Below are 27,832 nucleotides of genomic sequence, written 5' to 3'. Positions count from 1 at the left end.
AAAATGCTTTGCTTGTTTAGGTAGAAAGCATATCACCTATTTCCCCCAAGATACAATTGAGGGAATTGCTCCTTCCTGACAATGCATACATCACGTGGCACCGGGGTCCTTCCTGTCAGGGACGGTGATGTAACCCATGGCCATGACTTGCATACATCACGGGGCATTATGACACGAACACATAGCTTTTGACTTTACTATCCAGTAAGCCCACTCAATTACTCGCATCTCCAAGAAAAATTTGGTGTATCCCCATCAACCCGTTTCCAATTTTTGTAACTGCAAAGTTTGCCTTTGGTTGTTTTTGTTGCATCCTTAAAAAAACAGTGGCGTTGCAAGTAACATTCAGACAACTGCAAACAAGCACGTTTCCATACCAAGTTTTATGATTTTCTATTAACTCAGGTTACCTCCCTAGAATGTTCTGTTTCAGATCATCCTTCCTCATTCATATTATAATTTATTACATAACACTTATATGTCATTTACCATATTTATTATAATATTAATATTAAATGATATTATTTATTATAGGTGAATGGCTTATTGTTGATATTATTATATTTAAACTATTATTATTTAGCAGGATTTTGCAATCAGACGATGCTTGATGTGACAGAAATGATACTGAACATCTTATAATCGTGGGAGGTTGCCACGGTCCCTAAATCATTGACACCCCTCCGGTTTTCCTTTCAAATACATATCATTCATATTAACACTTACTATCTAGGACTTTTACATTATATGTTTATGTTGCTATTTATTGTGTATACATTACTTATTATGGAGGTTATGATATTTAAATAATTATTCCTTGAATAATATTTTGTTCCAAGCATTAATCTCAAAGGACGCTTGCCGTGAAGGCAAGGGCTTCCAAAATCACACATCATGAGGCTGCACTGTAGGAAAAGACAATGCTCTTTACAACCTCAGTTCAGACAGAAATACAGAAAAAGATCAACTCTTTACATGGGCCTGTAGTTGAGCACCTTGTAAGCGTCGAGTGTAACCCACCTGGAGCGTTTCCCATGCAGGTAAGTGATCCAGACAGAAGCTAAGGGGAGCCCATCTGACCTTCTATTCCCTTACCCAAAGTCTAAAAGTATTATTTTTTTTATTTCAACTTCTTATTTAAATTCTAGTTAGTTAACATACACGGTGATATTGGTTTCAGGTGTAGAATTTAGGGATTCGTCACTTACATACAACATCCAGTGCTCATCACAACAAGGGCCCTCCTGAATCCCCATGACCTACCCCTCCACCTCCCAAGTCTAAGTGTATTATTGCTGGACCACAGAGTGATCTGCTGGTGAGATGTCCCCATTGCTCCCCGCCCAGAGGAATCTATCCCAACACGGACCGTGACTCACCCTTGCTTCACGTCCTCCAACGGGGACCAAAATGACCTGGCCACTCTCTATGTTTCTATAGGGAACTCATGCCTCTCTTCTGCTGGTATCTACACCAACAAATGTTCCAGCCCAAGGCCCATGCACAGGATGTTCTCACTCGCCATTCTTCACCTCCCTACTGTGGAACGCCCGTTCTATCCCTCTCTGAAACACGAGGTCAGCTGGCTTGCTCATGACCACAACACTCCTTTTCCTCCATGGCACTGATCACACTTTGCACTTTATATTCACTGGGCTGTTCGTTGTATTGTTGGTTGTCCCTGTATTTCTACCGTAAGCTCCCAGAAGGCAAAGACTGAGCATCCCTCCCTTGACCATTTTCCCCACAGAGCCTAGCACAGCGCCTCACACAAGTTACCTGGTTAAAAAATGCTCACGGGGGCCCTGGGTTGTCCAGTCGGTTAAGCACCTGACTCTTGATTTTGGCTCAGGTCATGATCTCAGGGTCGTGGAATTGAGTCCCACAGCCAGCTCTGCACTCAGCACGGAGTCTACATATCCCTTTCTCTCTGCCCCTCCCTCCTGCTCACCCATGCTCTCTCTCTCTCAAATAAATAAATAAATATCTTTTTTTGTAAAAAAAAAAAAATGCTCCTTAAATCAATGAATGGAACAAAAACAATCCCTACATAATAAAGGGATAATTTCAACATGTTAACTTAGCATCTAAGATAATTATAAGTAAATTCCATAAAGCAAGTCATAATTTGGTAAGAACTTCATTTCATCCACTCGATACATTTTTCCGTAATGATAAGAAAATTGCGAACACAGCATTAAACTAAATTTCTACAAAGACTATATATAATCTGACGTTGATCACATAAGTAAGTTGCAACGAGTGGTATGTAGGTGCCGTTTGCTAAATTAGGTAGTTAAAGATGAGTAAATGTTAATGTCTATTGAGCAAACAAAACTGAATGAATACCTAACCCTCTCCATTCTGAGACTGTATCTCCCTGTCATCCCCTATTACCCATTAGGACTTTTATGCATGGCAATACTGCCTGGGTAAAAACAAGAGCTCATTAATATATCTGTGCAAGCCTTAATTATTATCATACAATAATTCCATACAGCACCTAGAATTTTTCTAAGAACACAGCAGGTTATTTGAGAAATAATAGCAAAATTGAAAGCTACAGGAATTGAGGGGTATTCTTATTTAAACTGGAGTTGCCTACCAATGGTAAAAGATACATTTTAAATATCTACAAGTGGCATGTAATTATTTTCAGCCTTTTCTTACCCGTATATCCACCCCAAGAGTATAAGGAAGAGAGAAAGCGAAGTCAACGCGGAGAAAGACGACCCTCTCCCCATCCAGAAAAAGGATTGGTGGGGGAGGGAGACATAGGAAAAGAGTGGAAACCACCCACCGTTCCATTTAGCAAAAGGTTTATGGGGTGGTGATGCCAGGTCAAGTAGGATCTTGCCGAAAGGGTTCAGGATGGCAAACTTGTAAATGTCCCAATAGGACCTGATAATATAAACACTAACAGTCTCCAAGCTCTGCACTAAGATCACCTCTCCTGGAAAGATGAAGCTGGAACATGCTTTAATAACCTAATTTTAGTTTTTCCTTTTGTACGTATTTCCTAATAATCTCAGGGTTGAGCTGAACTTGTAGGGTCTGATCGTCCCATATTCTCCCATCATAAACATATCTATCATCCATCCATTCCACTATTAATATATTTAGATAAACGTAAGTAAAAATTATTTTCATCTTAAGAATTTTAAGAAGGTACTAGGGACAATGGGGTAGAATGTTAGTGTCACATACCTGAGATGGAAAATTAGCAAATAATTATTATGTCATATCTTTATCTTTACGTTTACTTTTACCCTGTTTTGATTCTACTTTATTAGAACCTAATTTTAGGATGTATGGAAGTAGTTAATATAAGCACACCGAGTTGCATGTTTGTTCCCATAAAAAACCATGTTTATGGTGTTGTATGTAGGAATATAAAAATAACAATACAATTTCATTTTTTAAATCAACAGTGTAAGTTTTAAGAATCAATTAAAGAGCATCCCTGCAAATTGTATAAAAATACCAGAATCTTACAATCTTATAAGTCTGAACTGTGTGAAAGATCTAAAGCAGGATTTTCATTGGCATATGGTATATTCAACAGCAGTGGTTCTCAAGCAGGGATGACTCTGGAGGTTATTTGACAGTGTCTAGAGGCATTATTGGTTTACATAACTTGAGGTGGGGGCCCAAGCCAGAGATGGTGCTAAACTTCTTACAATGCACAGGGTGGCCCCACCTAATAAAGAATTATGCAGCCCACAGGGACAGCAGAGCCAAGGTCGAGAAATCTAGTCTCACGGGGAAGAAACAGAGGAAGGAGGGAAAGGAAGAAGGAAGAAAGGAAGGGAGAACAGAAGGAAGGGTGTAGATTCATGAAACCTATTTTCTCACAGACATGGATTATAGAATAAGACATAGCCCAACTCTCTCCGGGGGAAAAAAGAAAAATTGGCTCATAGAGTAAGAGTGTATGAGAACTGGCTTTCCCAATTGAGGAAGATGTTTCTCACTATTTCCTCCCTCCCTTTCCACTTCCTTCCTCCTTCCTTCCACCTTCCTTCCGTCTCCTTTCTTCTTTCCACCTGGCCCCCTCTGTCTCACTCTTTCTTGATAGGGTGAAAATCTCTCAAAGGAAATAGCTTCCACTTACATTGTTAGCACATAAAACAACCCTGAGAGACATTCCCTCTATGGGAAAATCACATCGTGATAAGACATAGTTTGTTAGTGAATTTCTGAGCTCACTATCCAAGGTTGTAAGAGAACTAAGGTTGATCTCCCCCATACATGTTGCCCCAACGCTGTGAGCTAAAGGATACCTGAGCGTTCTGAGTAATGGGAAAACTGGGAGAGATTGGCCACGAAGAGACCATGTCCGTAGTTGCATGAACATCCGCGCACGGGAGTAGGCACCTGTCCAGTGGTCAAATCAGTAAGAGAGGGGTGCTCTGGCACGGTGGAGAAGCTGGGCCCCTAAGTGGGCTCAAATCTCACACGTGAAGCTCCTGTCTAACGGAACAGCAAACCTGTCTGGGGAAAGAATCACCAACATAGTCCTGAAAGTTCCCACAGATTAAGATCAAACACGAGCTCACAGTCAGAGATAGACCCACAAACACACATAAACATACAGCACTGAGAACTCTATGTAAAATATGATTAGCTATGTAAGAAATGTTTTGATAAATGAAGGATGGACTATAAGAAGAGAAGCAAGAATCAGGAAATCACGAGGAATTACAAAGAAGATCTTAAAAAAGACCACACAGAAATTAAACAAGTGGAAACCGTGAGTGTTGAAATAAATACAAACCCATGGACTAGTCAAAGAGCAGATCAGACACAGTAGAAAAGAGAATAAATGGAAGCTATATCTAGAAAATGTTATACACCAACAAGCTCCTCTTTGGGGGCACCCGACTGGCTCAGTTGGTGGAGCGTGCAACTCTTGATCTCGGGGTCACGTGTTCAAGCCCCACGATGGGTGCAGAGCTTACTTTAAAAAATAATGGTAAATAAAAAATTTTATAAAGCACAGCAAAGATATGGAAATTAACAACTGGAAGTGAACTTAGGTGACATTTGTATGAAAATAAAAATTTCGGGGCACCTGGCTGGCTCAGTTGGTTAATTGTCTCTGCCTTCAGCTCAGGTCATGATCCCAGGGTCCTAGAATCGAGTCCCGCATAGGGCTCCCTGCTCAGCAGGGAGTCTGCTTCTGCCTCTCCCTCTGCTCCATCACCCCCCTGCTCATGCTTCCTCTTCCTCCCTCTCTCCCAAATAAATAAAATCTCAAAAAAGAAAAAAAGAAAAATGTCTATCTTATCTAAACAAAGTTCCAGAAGGAGAACATATAAAGAATGGAGAAGACATATATTTGAACACTCTTCTAATGCCTAAGCAAATATTTGGAAAATGCTAGTAAATATTTACGATATATATGATGTACGTGTGGAGATAAGTATATATGCATTTAGTAATTTGAGTAACTTGGACTATATTCCCCAAATAGATGCTTCTTGTTATTTAGTCATACATACAAAAATTATCAATAAAAATATCCTAGCACTGAATGGGGTTTCCCTAATGTATTTTATATTCTTAAACAATGGAAATACCATACGGAAAAAATAAAACCAATAATGAAAAAATAAAGTACTTTTTTTTTCACCACAATCCATTTTTTTCACCCTAGTGATAAATAAATATGAAATGCATTCCAGTGTCCTGATTGGAAAGTTACCAAAGTCTGTAATTCTAGTTTTAGCAAGTCTTCTAATGAATGGCATTATGCAAAGTAACTTACAGACTATTCTCATTCATTGCCATGATAACCATGGGAGGAGCTAAGTTTTTTTCTCATTTTACCACAAGTGAGATGCAAAGAGGTTACGTGCATTAATCTGGCATCACTGACATGCAAGTTTTGTAAAAGAATATTTCATTTTTTATCCGTGTTGTATCCCTAAGTGTTAGGAATGATGTAGGGCATCTAAGTGGAGTGATTGAAAGACGTTGCCAAATTTCAGACGTTTTTATCTCAGACCTGCTGGGATCCACTATTGCTTCCGCTGAACCTAAAATCAGCGACCGAATGCCCCAGTCTGCTTGGGATTGAGGTGTTCCTGAGTCATAGGGCTTTCAGTGCCAGACCTCGGGAAGTCTTTCACAAACCAAGGTGAGTAGGTCAGTCTACTGGAGATTTCCATCATGGAGGTGGATGGGACGCTAAACAGGACAAGCACTGCATCTCAAATATACCTGATAATGGGTGAGGCAAAAATCTTGGAGGAAATTTACAAAAAAAGACCCCAGAGGATCTACTTCAAGTTATAAATTTGCATGAGTTATTTATCTGGCTGGCCATGAGGACTTAAATGATAAGGAACCCAACCACAAAATATGGAAGAAAAGTCAGCTTTGGGTATCTGTACTGAAGGGGAAGAGACAATAGGGAAATACAGCGTGAAGTTGCCAAGTCAGGGTGCACACATCCAGGGTGAACCATGTGTAAAAGTTTAGTGTTGAAAGAAAGGTTGCATTAAGTAAAAACGAAGGAACAGGCAATTGCATTAAATCTGTACTAGACAATTATGTTCTAGAACATGTGTATTCTATTAGAACGTTCAAAATCACACCCTGAATACAATCGCATCTTTATGAGACTTAATTGTTCAATTCCAAAATTACGGTACGTGTGTGTGATTATGGTAATGTTGACAAATGCATACTGTAATTCGGGTTGCACACTCTTCAGTGATCACATTCCACTCTGGAAAACACATGTAATTCTTCACTCTTGTTGATGCTGGTGTTTAGATGACAATTAAGGGGCGCCTGGGTGGCTCCAGTTGGTTAAGCACCTGCCTTCGTCTCAGGTCATGATCCCAGGGTCCTGGGATTGTACCCTGCGTCAGGCTCCCCGGAGCCTGATTCTCCCTCTCCCCCTGCTTGGGCTCTCTTTCGCTATCTCTCTCAAATAAATAGATAAAATCTTAAAAAAAAAAAAAAGATGACAATTAAGACAACAATGGGCGTTGAGACGTAGTAGGTTCCAAATAGCAATGCCTCATTGCTATGAATCAGTCTGTGCTTGTTAACCTCCTAAATTGCACTTTATCTTTCAAGCAACTGCCATCTTAAAGAACTAGACTTTTCACAATGCTCTTTTAAATACTAAAAGAGTTTTGGTTTGGGGCTTCTTTTTTTCAGTATGACATGTTGTTTTCCGGTCTTTGGAAAGAGGGATTCCACCATTCGTGATTGCAGTGACTATAAATAATGATCCAAAGAAATTCACATTCATGTAGTATTGTAGGCAAATTCTACCCATGAATGCCAAGGGTAATAACAGAAGGCAATAAATTCTGGTAGTGACGCACAATGGGGACAAATACTACCTTCTTGGTGGACACTTGGCATTATCTTGGAGACATTTTTGGTTATCACACTGGGGATTTCTGATGACATTAAGTGGGTAGAGGAATGCTGCTAAACATCGTACATGCACAGGACAGCCCCCCACAAATGTCAGTAGCACTAATGTCGTTAAGCTCAGTATTTGGGAAAGAAATAGATGGAAGAATCAAAATGGTCCCTGGCTTGGCTCCATGCACCTGCGGTGTGCAGCATCTAGATCTGAATACAGTCTCCAACGTCCAACGTCTTGGAGTTTCTCAGAGGACATCTGAAAATATTCATCTTTAAGCCAATTAATTATACAGATGGAGAACACTCACCCCTAAGATGGAACTGTCTGTTTCCATAACAGCAAGAACTGTTTATGTCATGCACCCCAGGAGGAAACTATGCTTCACAGTGAGATCCAAATTCTATGGAAAAGATCTGGTTTACTCCCCACATGGTGCTGCTCCTGAAAGCTCAGCCAAGTGACCTTCTGGAGAGCTGAGAGGACGTCTATCCACTCGTCTAACACATACAAAGCCTGCAAGAGGGCAGCTCCTTTGCTCTACCTCACATTCTTTCTTGGGCTGTCAAAGCCAATTAACACTGCATCTTCCTGTCTTATCCAGTCACATTTCCTGCACATAAGGACCAGCATCAATGGAAAACGGAAATGATAATCTCATTATTTGAGATTGCTGGCATCGAAAATCCACTCTGTACTGTCCCTGGTAAGATGTGAAACTTTAATGTGTTATCCTCAGAATTAACCTTTAGAATATGCATCTTAAAAAAAGGGGGGGAGGTGGTACAATATCTTCTCACACAATAATTGTATTAGCAAAGCAACTGGCATTCAGTTTTGGAAAGGAATGCTTATGTGTTCCTGGAACTCAAATGCCACTTGCAGAAGAGTGGACACTCACATGCCATGATGTGAGGGCTTCAAGGTCAAAGATGTTAATTTGCTGAGGGCTTTGGCTAGTGGATGTTACAATCCCACCGAAAGAAGCAAACACATATGGACAATGAGCATGTCTTCTTAGCACAGAAACAACAAAATTCAGGAACATACTCGGCTAGAATTGACTATTTCTGCCCCAGCAAAAGGAGGTTTCCAAGTCAAGTTAATCACTGAAATCATGTGTTGGGCTAGCTGGACATCTCAAGGACTCATCATTACCTCAACACTGTGCTTTACAAACAAGATAAAGATTTTTAAGACCAGATTAAGTAAGAATTACTAAATATTAAATCAATAAATGTTAACTGGGTGTTCATATTTCAGGAGACAAATCCAGTGGTAATATTAGTATGATGGTTTATCAAACGTCATCATATTCTTTCCAGATACTATAAAATTTAGGGTGTATTACTAGTTTAATTTTGTGTCATCAACAGGAGGATGCTTACTGCTTACACATGCCTCAGAATTGCAATCCTGTTGTGTGGACACATGTTCATTTAGGGATAAATTTAACCAAAAAAAAAAAAAAATGGGTAAGACTTACATGCTGAAAATGACAAATACTCCTGAGGAAAAAAAAAAATTAAAGAAGGTTCAGATAAAATGGAGGGCTAAATCATGTTAATGGATTGAAAGGCTCAAAAGTCTTAAATTGTCAATTTCTCAAATCACTTAAAGATTCATCACTATTTTAATAAAAAGCCCCAAATCCCATTTCTTTATTAAAAATGACACACATTCTATAAATCTATGTGGTCTTACACCAAGCTTTGCTAAACTTACTCCTAACATTTTATGTTTTGGGTTGCTATTGTGAATGGCATATTTTGAGTTTCATTTCCCCCCATGCTTCTTGTTGGACCTCCAACTTGTTGTTAGCTAGAGGTGGGAAGAGTAGGCATCCTTGCTTTGTTTCGGATCTTAAGAGGAAAGCAACTAGTAGGCTGTGATGATGTTCTGTTGGCTATTCTTCTGAAAATATTTTAGTAGTGGTCTACAATGAGCAACAAACAAAATCTAACAAGAAAGTCTCGATGCTATTGCTCCGGTTGTAGAGGGATGGAATTCTGGAGATTCCCTCACCCTAACCCCAGCCAGTTAGCCTGCCTATGTGAGCCTCAAGCAAATCTAGAACCCCAGATCTGAAAATGTGATTTAATGAGATGGGGGAGAAATCGTGAAAGATTATAAACGAAGAGAAACAGAGTGAACTCTTAGCTCTTGCCACAAATATGTACTGTGACCTATTTGTGTTCTACAACAATGCCTTTATCACATGTCCTCTCAACTAAAAAAGACTCCGCATGACTCATTAGTTAAGGGATGCTTCACACACATGCAACTCAAAGCCATTCCAGCTCAGACTTCCAAAAAAAAAAAAAAAATGACAGATGTCCTCAATTCATGGCCCTTTGCAGTTGCAACGTTAAGAATCAACATCTAGCATTTCAAATCTGTGAGGAACAAGTCTTGTTTGCAATCTAATTTAGGAAAGGAGAAAAGGGAAAAAGGGAAAATCTGACAGTGAGGAATCAAGAACTCTAACCTAACATGTAGGAAGAAAATGAGCCGGGCGCCTGGGTGGCTCAGTTGGTTATGCGTCTGCCTTCAGCTCAGGTCATGATCCCAGGGTCCTGGGATCGAGTCCCATATCGGGCTCCCCGCTGAGCGGGGAGTCTGCTTCTCCCTCTTCCTCTGCCGCTCCCCCTGCTCATGCCCTCTCAGATAAATAAATTTTAAAAAGTATTTTTTTAAAAGAGGACGAAAATGAGCCAATGAAAAACTAGAACAGCACAAGGCATTAGGATTAGGGGAAAATTAGATGCATTTGAGAATCATTCATCTTGCCCAGCAAATGTCTTCTGACTGGGAATAGGAATTCTCCAGGGAAGAGACCACTTTTTAGTTGTCTTTGTATCTCCAAAAGGTCTGTCACTGGGTTAGATGAGAGTAGACACAGAAGATGTTGATCCAACGACTCAGTGTTATTGCAGGAAAGTAGCAGGGGAAAGGAACCCATCAGATCATATGTGCCCCACACTACCAATTGCTGGCACACTCCCAAGCTCCCGTGCCAGGTCTCTCACTATTCCCTCCTGCTATCACTCCTTTGCCCTTTGCCTTCGAGCCCCATGTGCACCCTCAGACCCTGGACAGTGCCAGACACCCTCTGACCCTAGAATCCTTGTACACCCCAGTCCCTCTGCCCATCAGCACCTGCCTACCCTAAGGGCCCATCCCTATTTAGCTTCTTGTTCCCATTATCAGTGTGTATCCTGCTGCTGGCTCGATAAGAAGCCCCTGAAATGATTGCTTCCAGCATCAAACACTTAGCTCCAGTCCGAAATTATATGTGTGGGTAATTAGTGGATAGGTTTTCCTCTGCCAGTAGACCAGAGTTTCTCAATCTCAGTACTGCTGACACTTTGGGTCTGATGATTGTTGTAGGGGCTGTCTGCTGTGTTGAAGGACATTCAGCAGCATCCCTGGCTTCTACCCACCAGCTGTCAGTAGCAAACCCCACCCATGACAACCCTAACTGTCTCAAGATATTGCCAAATGCTCCTGGGTGAAAACTCACCCCCCCGTTGAGAACCACCGCACTAGAGTATAAGCTACATTAACTTAGAAACCTGTCTTCTTTTACTCAATGTTCTGTTTCCCGAGTCCTAGAGCCATAGGAGAGCGCATAGGAGGTGCTCGTGACATTCGGTGGGTAAATGAACAAAGCAGCCATAACCTACAAGGATGTTGGTAGGATACGCTGAGATACGCAGTTCAGCAAGTCTTACCTAATTTCTATCAAGCTTTGGGGACTCTCCTTTCGTCCTCTGACTTTTGTTGTTACCACAATTATTTTGGTCTTCCTTGCTCCCCAGTTGATGCCTGACTGGTCTTCAAGATGGCAGAACACATTTCCTTATTTACCCAGGGGCTTGGTCCTATGTATCCATCACTAGGCACCGGCCTTTCAAAGCTGATGGGATAATAAACCCACTGCCCATTGTGACATCATCAGGAACTTCTTAACCTCGTAATGTTTTGTGTAGAGCAAGTGCTCATCAAGTATGTGTGGAATGGGCCTGACTTGCGTACATCAGCATGAATTAGTACTTCCACATGGATGAAATAAAGTCTGCTGGGAAAAGGATCAGATGACAGCGAGATGTGGTTGATGGAAACTCAACAGACTTGGCTCGGCTTGGGAGTAAAATCCTGCAGAATCAGTCTCTCCGAGCCTTGTTTTTCTTATCTATTGAGCAAAGTGAAACTATGTCTTCGCCACCTACTTCATCAGCGGCTGTACAAAATGAGACGATATCTGTGGACGGCCACAAAGAAGGCAGTTTCTTTGGTTTTATGAAACGCAAAGCCAGGATCTTCACTCAATCAAATCCTATCGTCTGGGATGGCTGAGTGCTAGAAAACAGAGTAAATATATTGACGCAGATAAAAGTTCAATGGGGAGTTCAGTGGGGGGAAATCTATCTCTACACTGGGGCAGTTAGCAAAAGCATCTTACAGAAGGAGCCACCTGCAATCAGTCTTCACGGTGGGAATTAGACACCGGACAGTAGGCTGGGGAATCCAAGCAGGGAAACACCAGCCATACCATACCAGGGGCAATGTTGTGATTTATTTATTCATCCATGCGCTCCACAAATATTTATTAAGTTGTACTAAGTACCAACAGTATAGTACTGAAGAGAACAAAGCCTGCAATTTTGGAGTTTATATCTGGGGAAGAACGGCAGGCAGGAGTTACACATACGATCAATACATACCTCTCCGGTACAATCAATTCCCTCCTACTGATCTTTATGCGACAGCATCACCGTGGATGCCATCTTTATGCTCGACACAGATTAGACATGGATTGGATTTCAGAAAACAGGGGACTTAGAGGAGCCCGAAGACGCAGGCAAATGGTGTTCGAAAGGAATAGGAACATCGTACCGAAGAAGAAGAAAACAAAGTGAACAGAAACAGTATTTTCAAACTCTCAGCTTCATGCACCTTGGCAAGGTGCCCCCACAGGAGGTCTGTCTGAAATGTCATCTTACTGTAAAATCCGGTATCGACCAGGAGTTAGATAGACGATAGATTGATCAATAAGTCGGAGATATAGGTGATATGGAGAGGCAGAAACCCTTGCACATGTGTGTGTGCATCCACACAGAATCACATATTCATACATTATATATATACGTATATATAATCTTATATGTGTGTATATAGTCTCGCTCAGATACTTAGCAAAGACCTGAAACTCATTTGCTCATCTAAATGTTTTAAGTGTTATATATATAATTAGTTGACTTTATATGTATGTAAAAAGACTCAGTTCACATGTAGAGAAGCTAGTCTTTTCAAGAATGATTTATTTTAGAAAGAGAGCGCAAGGGGAGGGGCAGAGAGCATCCCCAGCAGACTCCGCATTGAGCATGGAGCCTGACACGGGAGTAGATCCCATGACCCTGAGATCACAACCTGAGCCGAAACCAAGAGTCAGAGGCCCAACCAACTGTGCCACCCAGTCACCCTGCAGAGAAGCCATTTATTAGGGTGACAGAGCCAAGATATTTAGTCAATTTGATAAGTACTCTGATCATCAACAAATCACTCCGTTAAAAGCACGCAATGGTCTGACTTGCTGTGTGAAGATGCTCCCTAGGGAAACTGTGGAATTCCTGTTTTGGGGGGAATTATTCAGGTTTGAAAAGACAAGAGTACTTCTTGAGAGGATATAATGCTCACCTCCAGGGGTGTCCTGAAGCTCCTTTCCTTTGGACATTTCCTGGTACTACTAAACATATCTCTGTCAAACAGAGGAGATAGTCACACTGAGTTGAATTTTAAGATTTACTTCCTTTGGCGGCGCACGTAGAGTATTTTACCAACACAAGGGAAAGAAAACGAAATTACATGGCCAAGCTCATGTGGTCGCCACTCTACCAGACTGGATGACTTGCCTGCAGTCTTTCTCCCCCTGGAGGGCCAGCTCCAATTGTTCTTTCCTTACCGTTTAGGAGGAAATGCAACTGAGGCTAACGGGCAGCCAAGAGTCCATGCTTCCAAGAAAGGGTGAGTACAGTAAGGTGCAGAAAAAGGTGATTAAATGGGATTCTGGACTGCCTGGGGCCCAGCAGGCGGCCAAACGCAGTAAGCCAAACGTCATCACGTACAACACCTGCCAAATTTTCTTACAACATACTGAGCCCTCCTGAACAATACGGCATTGACGCTGAACGTCAGCACCGTCGTTCTGGTAGTCTACTATCATGACACGCAGCTTCCTTGTGGCACGGCCTTACCCCACAACACCTGCTAATGGATGACTCGCCACAGCTCAGCACCTCTGTAACGCGATTTCAAAACCTCAGCACTTAATGCTTCAGGATTTCATCTCACAGTGTTGTCTAATTGTAGGTTAAGACATTAATAATTTGCAGTTCCGCACTACACAGAAACCCGTAATATCTCTAAAGCGGGAGAACCGTCAGGGTGTTTCCAACGCGACCATAATGGTGGCAGGTTGCACTCATTCTAGAATTCTGTGCAGATGACCAGCAAATCATAGTTATGGAATCTATCTGTGTCAGGTGTGTGTCTGTGTAGGAGATGATTGCGTGTGCGTGATGTCTTTGTGTCTGGGTGGAACAGGTGTATGAGTGGTGTGGGTGTTCATGCATCTGTGTGTACATATTTATGTGCTTGAGAGGTACATGTCCATATATGTACATATAGTACCCCACTCTCTTTAAAATCTATTTAGTGTTTTCAGATGCCACAGAGATGGACATTTTAGATTCCAAAAATGCTAATGTTTATCCAAAATTTCACCTCCTCCACAAACTCTTTTATAAATTACACATTTGTTTTCTACTTAGTAATAACCAGTCTGAAGAGTTCCTGGAATTGCAAGTACCTACACATTTCTAGAAATACAGAAACGAAACCTGGTGTTTTTCGGTGAGAAGGAAGAACATATTGCATAGCTCTTAGCTTTCTGTATAATCTTCCCAAGTGAGGGCTTCAGAGAGTATTATAGATGGAAGGAATGTATTATTAACTCCCGTCACAGGTGGATAGGATCTAAATATGCATGAGTTTCTGTGTTAATCTGGTGGGGGGAGGAGGTTATATCTCAGAGTATTCTTCTGTTGCATGTCTGTCTCCTTCCTCGTCTTCTTTCTCTTGCTTGTATCCTGAAGGTCTTTCTCTCTCTATCCCTCTCAGCTGAAGACTGATGGAGAAACGAACATGCAGAAGACACTCAGACCTACACACTTGGGGGAAGTTTCTATGGGAGAAAAAGAAGGCATAGTTCAAGGGAGAGGGATGGTGGGCCATCTGGGAAGACTCAGAAGTGAAAGGGAGGACAAGCAATGACCAGCGGACAGAGGGCCAGCTATGCTAGAGTATCAAAGCCAGCTCCCTGTACATTACCTGGGGGCTCTCACCGTTAATGAGAAGTAGACTCCTGTGAGCCACCTGCACAGTGGGGGTGGGGGAGGTGTTAAAGGATGGAGGGCAGGACAAAGGAACCTCACACCCTGACCCACCTTGAGTCAAACAGACCTAAGGGGTGCCTCCAACAGGAGTCTGGATGGACTCACAGGTGTTAGACATCTTTGCAGCTTAAACCAGAATAATAATGCATATATCAGAGCAGTAATTTCATTAACAAAATCAAATGAACTTAGACCATGGAATCAACATTATTTTACAACTACCTGAAAATGTATATCCACTTTTTATATGAATTTAACTCACAGCATAGAATATGTGTATGTGTGTATATACAAATATAATTCAGAACATGGAATATTTAAACTGATGTGCTTTAACGCAGGCAAACAATGAGCAAAACAACAGTACCTTAAAAGATGTCTCATGTTAAGACTTTAGATTAGCTTGTTTAAAACAGACTAATGGGTTTTATGTGAGCAAATATAAGCAGGTTCATTACTTGTCAGTGCTTAGAAAGTATCATCAAACCTGTTATATTAAATGAATTATTATTTTCCTAATGAGTGTTAACTTGGAAATTATCACCTTGCTCTGACTGACAGAATCCCAGAACCATGCCTTGGAAATCTATCCTAATAATTACGTGGGGAGTTTAACTTGCAAATTGAACACAAGAAACCAAGACTTCTCCATCACCTCATTGCTCCACAGAGAAATGCCATTATTTTGATGGGAGCTGATTTTTTTTTTTTTTTTTGGCTTGTATCATCTTCCATAAACATCACCCAGACTCAAGTCAGTATACGTAAGGGAGATAGTTAAGCTGCGTGGTGTCTTGGGGAAATGAGTAAATACGACTTACTACTGCAACAACTGTATGAATTCCAGGCTTGTTTGCTATTCTTTGCAACCTAATGTCCCCTTGACCATTGACCACCATGACCCCTGATCAACCGCTGGTGATCTGCAGCCCTTGAGGATGAATATGCTTTGTGGGGAAGGAGGGAACTGAGAGTCTGTTGGTTTTTACAAGTATGATGCGACACCTCCAGAGGAACCTGGGAACATCATCTCATACAGAGTCCAATTCATCAATATTTCTACAGCAAAGCATCTAAATGTCTACCCCAGACTGGAAAATAAAGACCATCCGTTGCCATCTGTCAGGTCAGGCTTTGTGCCAAATGAGTTACAAAACCACTTTGGCGATTTGAACTGGTTTTGACTCTTTTTTTGTTGGATTGGGATATTTTGTGGATAGTGGACTCTGGATCTATACTTGTCCTGGTGTTTATTTTTATGTTTTTTAAATAGTTTTTTTTCTGAGATTTTATTTCTTTGTTTGAGAGAGAGAGAGCACAAGCGAGGGGGAAGATCAGAGGGAGAGGGACAAGCAGACTCCCCACTGAGTGGGGAGCCTGACGTGGGACTCGATCCCAGGACCCCGAGATTATGACCTGAGCTGAAGTTGGATGCTTTACCAACAGGTGCCCCTCCCGATGTTTATTAACCAGTCTGAAGACAACACCAAAAACAAGGACCCAAGAACATCCCATTTAGAAAAAACGAGTTTTAGGTTATGTTCATCCATGTTGGTTAAGCCTTGGATGCTGGAAATCCATGCACTCTAGCTGGGATCTGTTATGATGGATGTGAATAGTTAATTAGACCATTTTAACCATTTCCAGTCATGCTGTGAACACCCACAGATGTGGGGAGCGTCACTGGTCAGGTGCACTGACAAACTACCTTCATCCCTTCCGGCATCTGAGTCCCTGAATGGAATTTGGAAGCATTCTGAACATTGACTTCATGTGTCCAGGGGAAAAGATACACTTCGTAAAGGACCCCATACACAGTGGTGATCCATGGAAAGGGTCCGAATGCGTAACCCCAACTTCACTGGGTTGTAAGCGTGCAGAAGCTCACAGGTGCTCCAAGAATGATAGCTGATGTTCTTGCTTCTCTATTAGTAACACTGTTACTGTCTGTTATTAAGTTTTAGCCACGCCCAGATAACTAGATGTGATATCAGGAGACCCATCCCGTAAGACCATTCCCTCCTGTGTCAGCACCCACAATCTCCAAACAGCCTTGTTCACTGGCCCTGAAAGTCCTCAAGGTCATGACGTCTGTGACTTGCCACTCCCTCGGGAGGCGGTGACAATAACCAAGAGCAGAACACACCTTTCCCCTGTCATGCAGAAGCTGGCTGGCATTTCAGAAGATATTTGAAACATGTGACCCTCAGGAAAACAATTTTGTTTGTCTTTAGCATAAGTCAGGAATTAGAACAATTTGAAAGAGAGGAGTCTATCTAAGGCTGGGCTTGCCTGACTATTATTTCTGGTCATATTCAAAAACAATCCTTCCAAGTAAGGTTCTCTCATTTCTGTCAAGGGGTTAGCTGACATACAGGAAGCACTTTTGATGTGCATGCTGCCCACAACACACAGTGGGGAACCAGCAGCTGAGCCGACACAGAGCGGGAGACGGGGAAGAGAGAACTAAAAATTGCCAGTGCCTTTCCAGGAAAAAAGCTGCATTCAACCTGGAAAAAAAAAAGACTGAAGAACTCTTGAGAGCCACCGCAGTGCAGATAACCTCAATTTTGAAGTATGGATTCATTTTTTACCCTTTCCTTACTAAGCTACAGACAGTCTCGCTGACAGATACACAAGTCAACCATGAGCTTGAACTTCAACACAAGGAATCCTTAATATGTGGACACACTTGGACCCAGGCTCAGCCACGGCCAGAGGAGTGCCTGTTTCCGAGCTCCTGATGGTTGACTGGTCTCTGGCGTCTCACAGGGAACAGCTTGCTGAGACCTACTTAGCACGTCCCAGGAGTTTGGGGAGCTTATCCACAGTAAGCTAAGAGCGGGTGAAAGTGGACTAGGTGGTGGTCCTGGGACACACACCTGAAAGGTTTTCAGGCAGCCCCAGTTGGCCAAGCAAGAGCTACCCAATAAACAGAACGTTTCATAGCTTCTCGCACCTTCCAAGCTTCATGACCTTGTCCTACATCCCTACTCTTGGCATGTTTTCTGCAATAATAAAATCACCGTACAAAATTTTGCATAATATAATAATAATGTACAGAGCAGTGTATAATACAACAATAATCCTGAACAAAACTTTTAATTCTCTGCTTTTAAGAGAATCTGAGCTAAGCGGATACTTTGTGAGTCAAAATTTTGAGGTTATATTGCCGGCAAAATGAAGAATCCAAGCAGATGGATTTCGAACTCTAATGTTGACTTCCACTTCCTCCTTCCACTGGAGCCTTCTCACGGAAATGTACTTGAGTTTTACTTTGTATTAAACTTGCACAATCCTGGGGGTTGTTTTTTTTCCTAAAATGCTTATTAATGCATGCGTGCAAAATAAGAACAGAAGAAACAAAATGCTTGGTTGGAGAAATCAATTTTCCATACCATCAAAGGAACCGACGGCAGAATATTATGTGTGGGTTTTTATTGCCTGACCAATCTCTCCATTCTCATCTTTCAGGTTTGGGGCAAAATTATACTTCCTCTGGGAAGCCCTCCAGGCTGTCTCCAACATCAAGTGCGATGTTGCTGCTAGCAGCTCCCAGACAGAGGTGTTTAAAGCAGCAAGGGACTAACCTCATTCTAAACTCATTCAAATTTAATTGTCTCTGTTCCCTTCTGGCAAGAACTCTGATGCATCACACTCACAGCGCTATCAACCACTAGAAATCCAGTAACAACGAGCCACATACTCTAAGTTTGGAGCAAACCCCTGAATCACATTAAGTGTGGGGTTATGCAAGGGCAGGGCCCATAAAATGAGAATAAGAACTGCATTAAAAATGGGGACAGAGGTCCTGGTGGGTCAGTTGGTTAAGCCATCAACTCCTGATTTGGGCTCAGGTCATGATCTCAGGGTCGTGGGATCAAGCCCCACGTCAGGCTCCATGCTCAGTGCAGAGTCTGCTTGAGCCTCTCTCTCCATCTGCCCCTCCCCCTCCCCCTGACCCTGCTCACACACATGCGTGGACCTCCTCTGTCTAAAAAGAAAAAAAAAATGGGAACTAACTATGACATGACCCAAACATCATGATTATATTGGCACATCTTATACAGCTGACCCTCGAACAACATGGGTTTGAAGTGTGCAGGTCCACGTAGAGATGGATTTTTTTTTAATAGATACAGTAAATCAGTACTATAAATGTATTTTCTCTTCTTTGTGATTTTCTTAACTTTTGTTTCTCCTACTTAGTTTACTGTAAGAATACGGTATATAAGACATGGAACGTACAAAGTACGTGTTACTCTACTGTTTATGGTATCGGTAAGACTTCTGGTCAACAGAAGGCTGTGAGTTAAGTTTTTGTGGAGTCAAAGTTCTACATGGATTTAGGGAGTGCCGGGTGGCTCAGAGGGGTAAGCGTCTGCCTTCGGCTTAGATCATGATCCCAGGGTCCTGGGATGGAGTCCTGCGTCGGGCTCCCTGCTCTGCAGAGAGTCTGCTTCTCCCTCTCCTCACGTGCGCTCTCTCTCTCTCATAAATAAAATCTTTATTAAAAAAAGGTTATACATGGATTTTTGGCTACGTGCGGGATCAGTGCCCCTAACCCTCATGTAGTAAAATGGTCAACATCATTCGCTGATTAATCCTAATGAACCAAAGAATGTATGAATTAAGCGATGGATTTCACTCTTTTTGTAAATTTCCTGATCTCTGACTTTTTGGCCCATCAAGTATAAACCCAGACTTTCAATAGCGGCAAACATGAGACACACATTGATCACGTGCATTCTGGGTTTATTCTCTGAGCAGTCCGGGTGAAAAACAATACAAAGAACAAAGAAGCCAACAAGAAAAAAAGCAGAATGTGCATGCACCGTAGCTGAATCTAACGTACCTTCTCTTTCGGAAGTATTGCTTTATTTTGTGACTGCAAACTTTTTCCAAATCCGAAGATACCAGTTCCCCTAACTACAGCAGTGGTGTCCCAAAGACAGGGTTTCAGAAATAAGCCAGCTAAGTGGGTCCAAATTTCAGCATCCCCTGATGGGTAAATTGTATCCCCCCACACAAGAGCCTTCCGCCCATAAACACAGAAGCCTCATGAGGAGGGAAGCCGGTGACCCTCCCTTTCCTGGACAGCTGAGCTATCAGAGCCCTGGACATCTGTGCATCCCCTCAAGAGGCTGAAGCCCTGCAGGCGGGTACCCCCGGCAGGTTGGTTCTCCCTAATATACTGCTCTAGTCATGGGCATCCTTCTTTCCGGAAATATATTTAATGGTAAAATGCTAAAGTAGCAAAGAAGCTGTGCAGAGCATCATCTTCAAAGCCTTCACTCTGCAAAGATCAAAACACAAGTACCAATCTTACTAGGAACAGCACAGTGGGCAAAAATTCTGGGAAGAAAGATTATAATGCCTTGGCCCTTGGAGGTACTCGTAATGTGCCCCCAGGAGAAACGGCTTCTGAGCGCCTTTGGGAGCCTCGGTTCCCCCGTCTTCGAGGGTCTCCTGTTGGGTATAATCTTGAACAAAAGATTTCCTTGGGAGGAAATTAGAGACAATGGCAAAGAATGCTTGGCTCCACGGTCATCCATTCCTGAGTCTGTGCAGAGGGAGGAACCAAGGTGTGACTCAGAAGGGGCAGGTGCACCATGAAAACAACACCCAGGGGCTGTGGGATGGGAAAATACAGAGCCCACCTGGCAAAGCAGAGCCCATCACGAAACCCACAAGAGGGGTGAGGCCCTACAAAGATCCCAGTGCCTATTCATGGCTATTACCCGCCATTACTATTTTAAGATTTATAGGGTATCACTGATGGTTTTATTCAGTTTTATTTGTTTTATTCAGTTTTATTTAAGGAAAGTAAAAATAAAAGTATGTGAAGGCTTTTGTAGATGCATTCGTGTCCAGAACACCTCTGACCTGATGAGGGCCTTCAGCTCTTACATTTGTCATATGTAAATTATCACGCCCTGGGATATTTAGACATCAAACCAAAGCTGTTAAAGGAAAGAATATTGTACATATGCGTTAAAAAAACTCAGCTGTTAAAGGAAAGAATATTGTAAATATTTGTTTAAAAAATTCAGCTGTTAAAGGAGAGAATACCGTAAATATTTGTCAAAAAAATCATTCAAGATAGCCCTTAGTTTTTAAGAGAGTGACTTTAAGCAACCTGGGGTCTTAAGTAAATGAATAGATAACCCGCTTTCTTGGAAATCAAGATTGAATCGAAAATACTTACGTCCTAAAATGTGACATATAACTTTGTTTTGCCGGCCTATCTCCTAGATAAAATTACGGCAAGCTTAATGCTCAAAAACGAAAAATTTTCAGTTCCAGGTTTTTCCCTAAAATTTGTTGTAGGTAAATAACATAATATTGGATCAAAACCCAATATATAAAATAAATATGCAATCTATACTGATAAAAGTAAATGATACATAAATAAAGAAGTGGGGGGAAAGAGACAGATGTCTCGCGAGGGTAAACCTGCCCTCAAGGAGGGAGAGGGTAAATCGCCATTCCTTAAGTGTGGGTTGCACATTAGTGACTTCCTTCCAAAAAGCACAGATTAGAAAGGGGACAACGTCATTCTGCAGTGGAGAACGTGATGAACGTTACCTCCCCTAAGTAATCAAGGTCAAAGTCATCAGTGATAAGTCGTGCTGGTGATAGCATGAACGCCTGATACGGTGTAAGTAGAAGAGCACTCGGTCTCTGTGGACTTCCTCCCCAGAAGCCAAAATCCCAAACTAATCATGAGAAAAACATCACCCAAATTCAAATTGAAGGAGCAGTCTTCCTCACAACTGCCAAGATCACAAGAAAACAAGGGAATAATAAGAAATTGTCACAGTCAAGCGGAGCCTAAGGAGATACAGAGACCAAATGTAACGTGGGATCCTAGAACAGAACAACACAATAGATAGAAACTGAGAAAATCTGACGATGTGTGGTCTTTAATCAATAGTGATGTATAAATATTGGTTCACTGTATCAAATGTGTCATAGTAATATAAGATACTAGTAATAGGGGGCTTTGGTGGGTGGGGTATATGGAAACCATACTATCTTCCAAAATTTTCCATAAATCTAAAACAAAATTTTTAAAAATGTATTTAAAAACCCATTGTAGATAATAGTTTCTCAGAAGCATTACTCTTACATAACATTTTCTCAAAAGAGTAATTCATATATATGTATATGAATTTAAAAGGAATATAATTAAAATTTATATATAGAATTTAAAAATTTTAAACTCAAATAGGGTGCCTGGATGGCTCAGTCGCTTAAGCATATGCCTTCAGCTCAGGTCATGATGCCAGGGTCCTGGGATTGAGCCCTGCATCGGGCTCCCTGCTCAGCGGGGAGTCTGCTTCTCCCTCTGCCCCTCCCCCCTGCTCATGTGCTCACTCTCTCACAAATAAATGATGAAATCTTCAAAAACAAAAAATTTTAAACTCAATTTAGAAAGCAGAAAAATCTAAAAGCAGAAAGTAGTGAATATTTATTTTATATATATTTTTAAAGATTTTATTTTTAAGTAATCTCTACACCCAATGTGGGGCTTGAACTCACAACCCTGAGATCAAGGGTCACATGCTGCACTGACTGAACCAGCCAGGGGCCCCATGAGAAAAGTATGTATGAAAAAATTAACTGGTAGTTCAAGTTTTTAAACCTACTAGGGAAATAAAAAAACTCTAATAAGAAGGGGGGAAAAAGCTGTAAGAATGTACAACTTTGCAATAAATCCCAATCCTGAAACCATAAAAATGGCCCAGCTTTGTAGCATCGTCAAGGTCTTTTGGAAATGTCCTGACTCGGACTGGATCGTAAGGGCTAATTCAGGCTGGGATATATATGCTTCTTCCCCAAAAACATAGGACATGATTTAGCAGATGGACTTAAAGAATCCATGCATATCTGAGTGGTAGGTTTCTACAGAATTAGAACTGCTTTTGTTGAACCAATGAATCTTAAAGTTTTTCTATATTTTCACATTCCCTGGGTTCCTTGTACTGTATTAGATACTCATCCATTTAAAGCTTCCGAGACTTTAAATGGTTTCTCTGGCAAGAAGCATCTAAGAAGGAACCATCTGAGCGGGCTATTAGTCACCCTTCTTATTTATTGAATCTGTTTTACTTATGGAATGTACTCAGACAAATCCCAGTGCTCAGCTCTTGTTTATACTGAGACAAAAGCTGTAATGGTTTCGAGACATTCCCAGTGGAGGCATTTCCATTACGAGGTGTGGTTCCCCCTTTCGACCGCACCCTCGCGTTTTTCCTGACAGGACGCAGTCACGTGTCAAAATGTAGGTAAAGCTCTACTCTAATGGACAGCTCTTAACAAGAACTAGTCTCTGCAGGTCTCCTTCCATCCAAGTGGCAAACACACCCCCACACAAACACACACATGTCCAACGTTTCGTAACTTGAACTATCAAACTTTAATTGTCTCTTACCTACTTTCCCCTTTGTTGCTGTAGTCATCAAAGTCAGGTAAACTAAACATCAAATTTGGGCATCCCTACGATTATTAAAATGAAGTTATGGCACAGGGTTGCCCGTGGTGATGGTGGTGGACAACTTATTTATCAAATAATTTTATCCTCGGGGAAGTTTAATAAACGTTCTTGACAGCTTCCCGAGTTTCTTCTTCTCACACAGCACTGCTGTCTTCCCACAAACCATGGAATCCTGCTGATAAACAGCTACTCGGCACTTTATCTTCTTTATTAAATCCAGAAAAACAATCCCTAATGGAAATAAACACCAGTCATCATGTCTCCAACTGCTGATGCCTATAACTCAGTTTTAAAAATCAACCCATTTTCTAAAGTGCCTCTTCATCTCTAAGTGGTTTCTGGAAAGAGAAAAAAATATTAGGAACGATGCCTGTGTTGTGAAAGAGGTGTGTTCTTTTATGAGCAAGGGGCAGAGAGGCCTGTTTAATAATTCAGCATCAACTATTCCAAGACATCTTGATTGTTAGGAGGAGAGGTCGGGTCGGTAGCAAAACAGATAAATTTTACATAATCCCCACTGCAACCCATGCCAGGATAGTCATGCTGTGTCTTGACGATATAGGGGACCTCACGCGTCCTTTTGATAAGAAGCTGAAAAGGAAATTCGCGGTTCAGTGGAGGCCTTTCTCTAACCGAGATCATGGAGCACCTGTGCTGTTAGAGGTGAAGCTGAGCAAAAATATGCCCCCGTCCTCAGGGTCTCCTCGTGGAGAGAGACAAGTTAACCCCAAACCCAGCATTCCACTGATGGAGGAGAAATTGCAACAGTGGAAACTGGGAAGAAGAAGCCTTCCAGAAATAGGGACACGCAGAGACAAAACAGAGCAGACAGACAGATGGTCCCTGCAGTGAGAGAAATCTTTTCAGAACTGGGGAGGTGAGGAGGACAAGGTAAGCGTTTTGGAATTCTCCAGAATATGTCTCCAAGCAACACACAGGCTCACCCTTCCAACGGGCATCCTCAAGACATACCACCTGTTTCAAATGTCCAGTGGCTTCCTCTGAGCTGTTAGGATGCAGAAGAGGGTCTTCAAAGAGGGTGGTCCCACCCTACCCACAGCCGTATCGTGCACATCTGTCTTTGCACAAAGAGCAAGGTGTGAATTACCTCACCAGAGGCCCCCGGGTAATTCGGTGAGGGTAATTTTTACAAAAGAAATAAAGAAGGTGATGAATACCGTAAAAGAACAGACGCTGGATTCACACATGACTCTCAGTCAACAAATGTTCAAGTGCCAAAAAGTTGGCCAGTTCCTGGGGATAGGAGTTTTACCGTTAGCATATTTCACTCTGTGTGTGTGAGTATTTAATTACTGTTACACCGTTCTAATGGATTGATGCATTTATTCCTGGATGCCAGGGAGCAGATACCTTTTGGTGTGGTTTCTTTCGGTTTTGGTTTCCCGTAAGAAAGCTACTGACTTTTCTTTGTCATTTTGTGAGGGCATTTTCATGGGAACGCATTTGCCCTGACATTCCAGTGAAGGAACTCCTGCCAGGTGACCGTGACCTTCAAGTTAAACACTCGGTGGCCCGTTATCCATGATCCTCAGATCACTATACTCATCAGCAGCATTTAGCACACTTGATCTTTTTTTTTTTTTCTTGAAACACTGCACACGTGCCCGCCAGGACCTACCCCTGCCGTTCCCCCTCTTGATCCCCACCCACGGCCATGCTCCTTGAACCAAGTCCCCAGAGGAGGACATGGTCGAACCAATCAAATGTGACTGGATGTGGCACGCACCACACCCGAGCAGAAGCTTGAAGGGCTGTTGCACATTTCCCTTCTGCTATGAGCCCAACCTCCTCAGCTCTGGGGCGGGGGGGGTGCCCCCAGCTTGGATTCTGGAGTGAGGAAGACACGGATTAAGAGCAGGGCTGACACCAACCCATCACTTGCCTGCACTGCAAGAGAGAGAGAAAATGAACCACTGGTGGCAAATAATTGAAATGTTGGTTTTTGGATAATGCAGCTTTACCTCTATTGTCTCTGTCTCTCCCTCTTCTCCCTCTTTTTCTTCCCTTTCTGCTCTTCCTCTTCCTCCTCCCTCTTCCTCTTCTACCCCACTTGCTTCTCCATGTAACTCTGATTCAGTCCCCTAACTACAAATGCCATCTACCTTCTGTTGTCTCCTCAATGGGTATCTCCAGGCCAGACCTCGCCCTTCACACCCCACTTCCATACTCAGCTATACTCAGTTGTCCCTAACTTGCAGAAAATCCACTTCCTTACTCCCAAACTGCTCCTTGTACAAGCTCCCTGTCCTCAGGCAACTCCATCCTTCCTGCTACTCTGGCCAAAGGAACTCTAGGGGGTCCTGACTTGACTCCTTCTCTCTCATTCCCCATCCAAGCCATCATCAATCTGTTGGTTCTTCCCCTGAAATAGTCCCAGAAGCAGAACACTTCTCACCAGCCAGCTCCCCACCGACATCCAAGTGGGGATGTCAGCCAAGTGGTCTCCCTAAATATACCCATACTTCCTTCCTTACAGCTCGTTTCCCAACCAGGACTCAGAGTGATCCAATAAAAATGTGACTCTTAGCTTGTCACTCTTCTGCTCGACACTCAGTTGCGGCTTCTCATCCCTGTCATCGAAAAGCTAAAGTCCCTTCCGTGGCTTACAAATCTTGTAGGGTCCAACGCCCAGCCCTTCTCCATTCTCATCTCCACTCTGCTTCTTTCTGCAGTCCAGCCACACTGGTCACCATGACATTCCTTGAACACAACAAGGTCTATACCACATCAGGGTCTTTGCAAAAGCTGTTCCCGACTTCTAGAAAAGTCTTCCCTTCAAGCCTGGCCTCCACTGTCCTCTGCACTTAACAATCATACCAGCTCATTCCTAGAACTCCCTATCTACTTTCATCTGTAGGATTTTCCTCCACAGCTTGTACCGCTATTTAAAACACTACATATTGGACACCTGGGTGGCTCAGTTAGTTAAGCGACTGCCTTCGGCTCAGGTCATGATCCCGGAGTCCTGGGATCGAGTCCCACATCAGGTTCCCGGCTCAGCGGGGAGCCTGCTTCTCCCTCTGACCCTCTCCCCTCTCATGCTGTTTCTCTCTCTCTCTCTTAAATAAATAAATAAATCTTAAAACACTACATATTAACTTCTTTATTCACTTAAATTCCGTAAGGAAAGGGATGGTTATCTACTGGGGTCTATTATTTTACTACCTGGAAAAGTACCTGGTTCATAGTATGAACTCAGATATGTGTGAATGAATGAGTACACACCTCTGCTTAAGAATAAAGCCGCTCACAGATACAAGATTTTATGAAGAATCTTTATCATATTTGGTATCTACTTGGATAATTACACATATATTGTATGTTGATGCAAACGTCAAAAGAAATGTTTTCTAAGTTCTCTGTGAGATGACCTGGTAGATATGAGAATTTTTGAGTCAATACTTGATGTTGGATTATTGATTTTAAAAAATGCTAAAACAACCACATGATCAAAAGCATAAATTCAGAGCTTTCAAAAAAAATATAGGAGAAAAAAGGCAGGAAACACACGTTCAACCTGAGTGTTGGGGTCCCATTAGGGAGTGGCGGGGACTGTGGCTATGTAGCAAAGTGAATGTCATGTCTAAAAGGAAGAGCTGGGCGCCTGGGGGGCTCAGTTGGTTGAGCGACTGCCTTCGGTTCAGGTCATGATCCTGGAGTCCCGGGATCGAGTCCCACATCGGGCTTCCAGCTCAGCAGGGAGTCTGCTTCTCCCCCTGACCCTCTTCCCTTTCGTGCTCTCTATCTCTCATTCTCTCTCTCTCAAATAAATAAATAAAATCTTAAAAAATAAATAAATAAATAAAAATAAAAGGAAGAGCCACTCCTCATCCCTAGTGAACCACTGGCCGAGTGTTGCTCAATCTTACATATTTGTAAGCAATGTTGTAAATGTGAATTTTTAAAATTCCAGAAATTTTAATTTTTGTACAACACTTTTCAGGACCTGATAAATCATGAAGACATGACTTCTCTACTATACTATTAGGGTACCACCATATTTATATTACCACTGGCAATGCCATCATATTTATTATGATGATATTAACACTCCAAAAATGGCCCCAAATGGAGATTAGAGCAATTAACAAACCCCCAGGGGAAAAAATAGGCATCACATCTTATCACTGATTTGGCAAGTAGCTACATAATCCTTGCTACCCAGAACAGAGGCAAGAATCAAGATGTCAAGTAAACACAAGCATCTCTGAGCAGGACAAATTAAAGGCCAGTCCCCAAAATGATGGGAATCTTGAAGGCAAACACTGTTTGAGTCATCACCTTATACCCACACCTAGATCATGTCTGGCACTTATTTTGAGCTATTAAAAAAAAAAAAAGAAAAGGAAACAAAGAAGTCACTGAATGAAAGAACAATCAATACTGGGAGTGGATGAGTTCCCTGGTAGCTCAGTCAAATCAGTTTAAGTGTCATCATGGATAATAATATTAGTTACTGCT

General features: G+C 42.1%; 1 protein-coding gene across 7 annotated transcripts in view; it reads right to left on the bottom strand.

Moving 5' to 3' along the window:
• NLGN4X (neuroligin 4 X-linked) overlaps nt 1-27,832 on the bottom strand; it is a 280,407-nt gene that overhangs the window by 160,307 nt on the left and 92,268 nt on the right. Inside the window, exon 1 of one of the 7 annotated variants that reach the window (XM_027609216.2) lies at nt 11,128-11,261. The exons of the other annotated variants lie outside the window; for them this stretch is intronic. The gene's annotated coding sequence lies outside the window, so the exon portion shown is untranslated. Of the gene's footprint in view, nt 1-11,127; nt 11,262-27,832 lie in introns of those variants that run through there. 7 annotated transcript variants of the gene reach the window in all.

The sequence above is a fragment of the Zalophus californianus genome, chromosome X, assembly GCF_009762305.2.
Source record: "Zalophus californianus isolate mZalCal1 chromosome X, mZalCal1.pri.v2, whole genome shotgun sequence".
Lineage (NCBI taxonomy): Eukaryota > Metazoa > Chordata > Mammalia > Carnivora > Otariidae > Zalophus > Zalophus californianus.
This window is presented reverse-complemented; position numbering and strand designations above follow the sequence as displayed.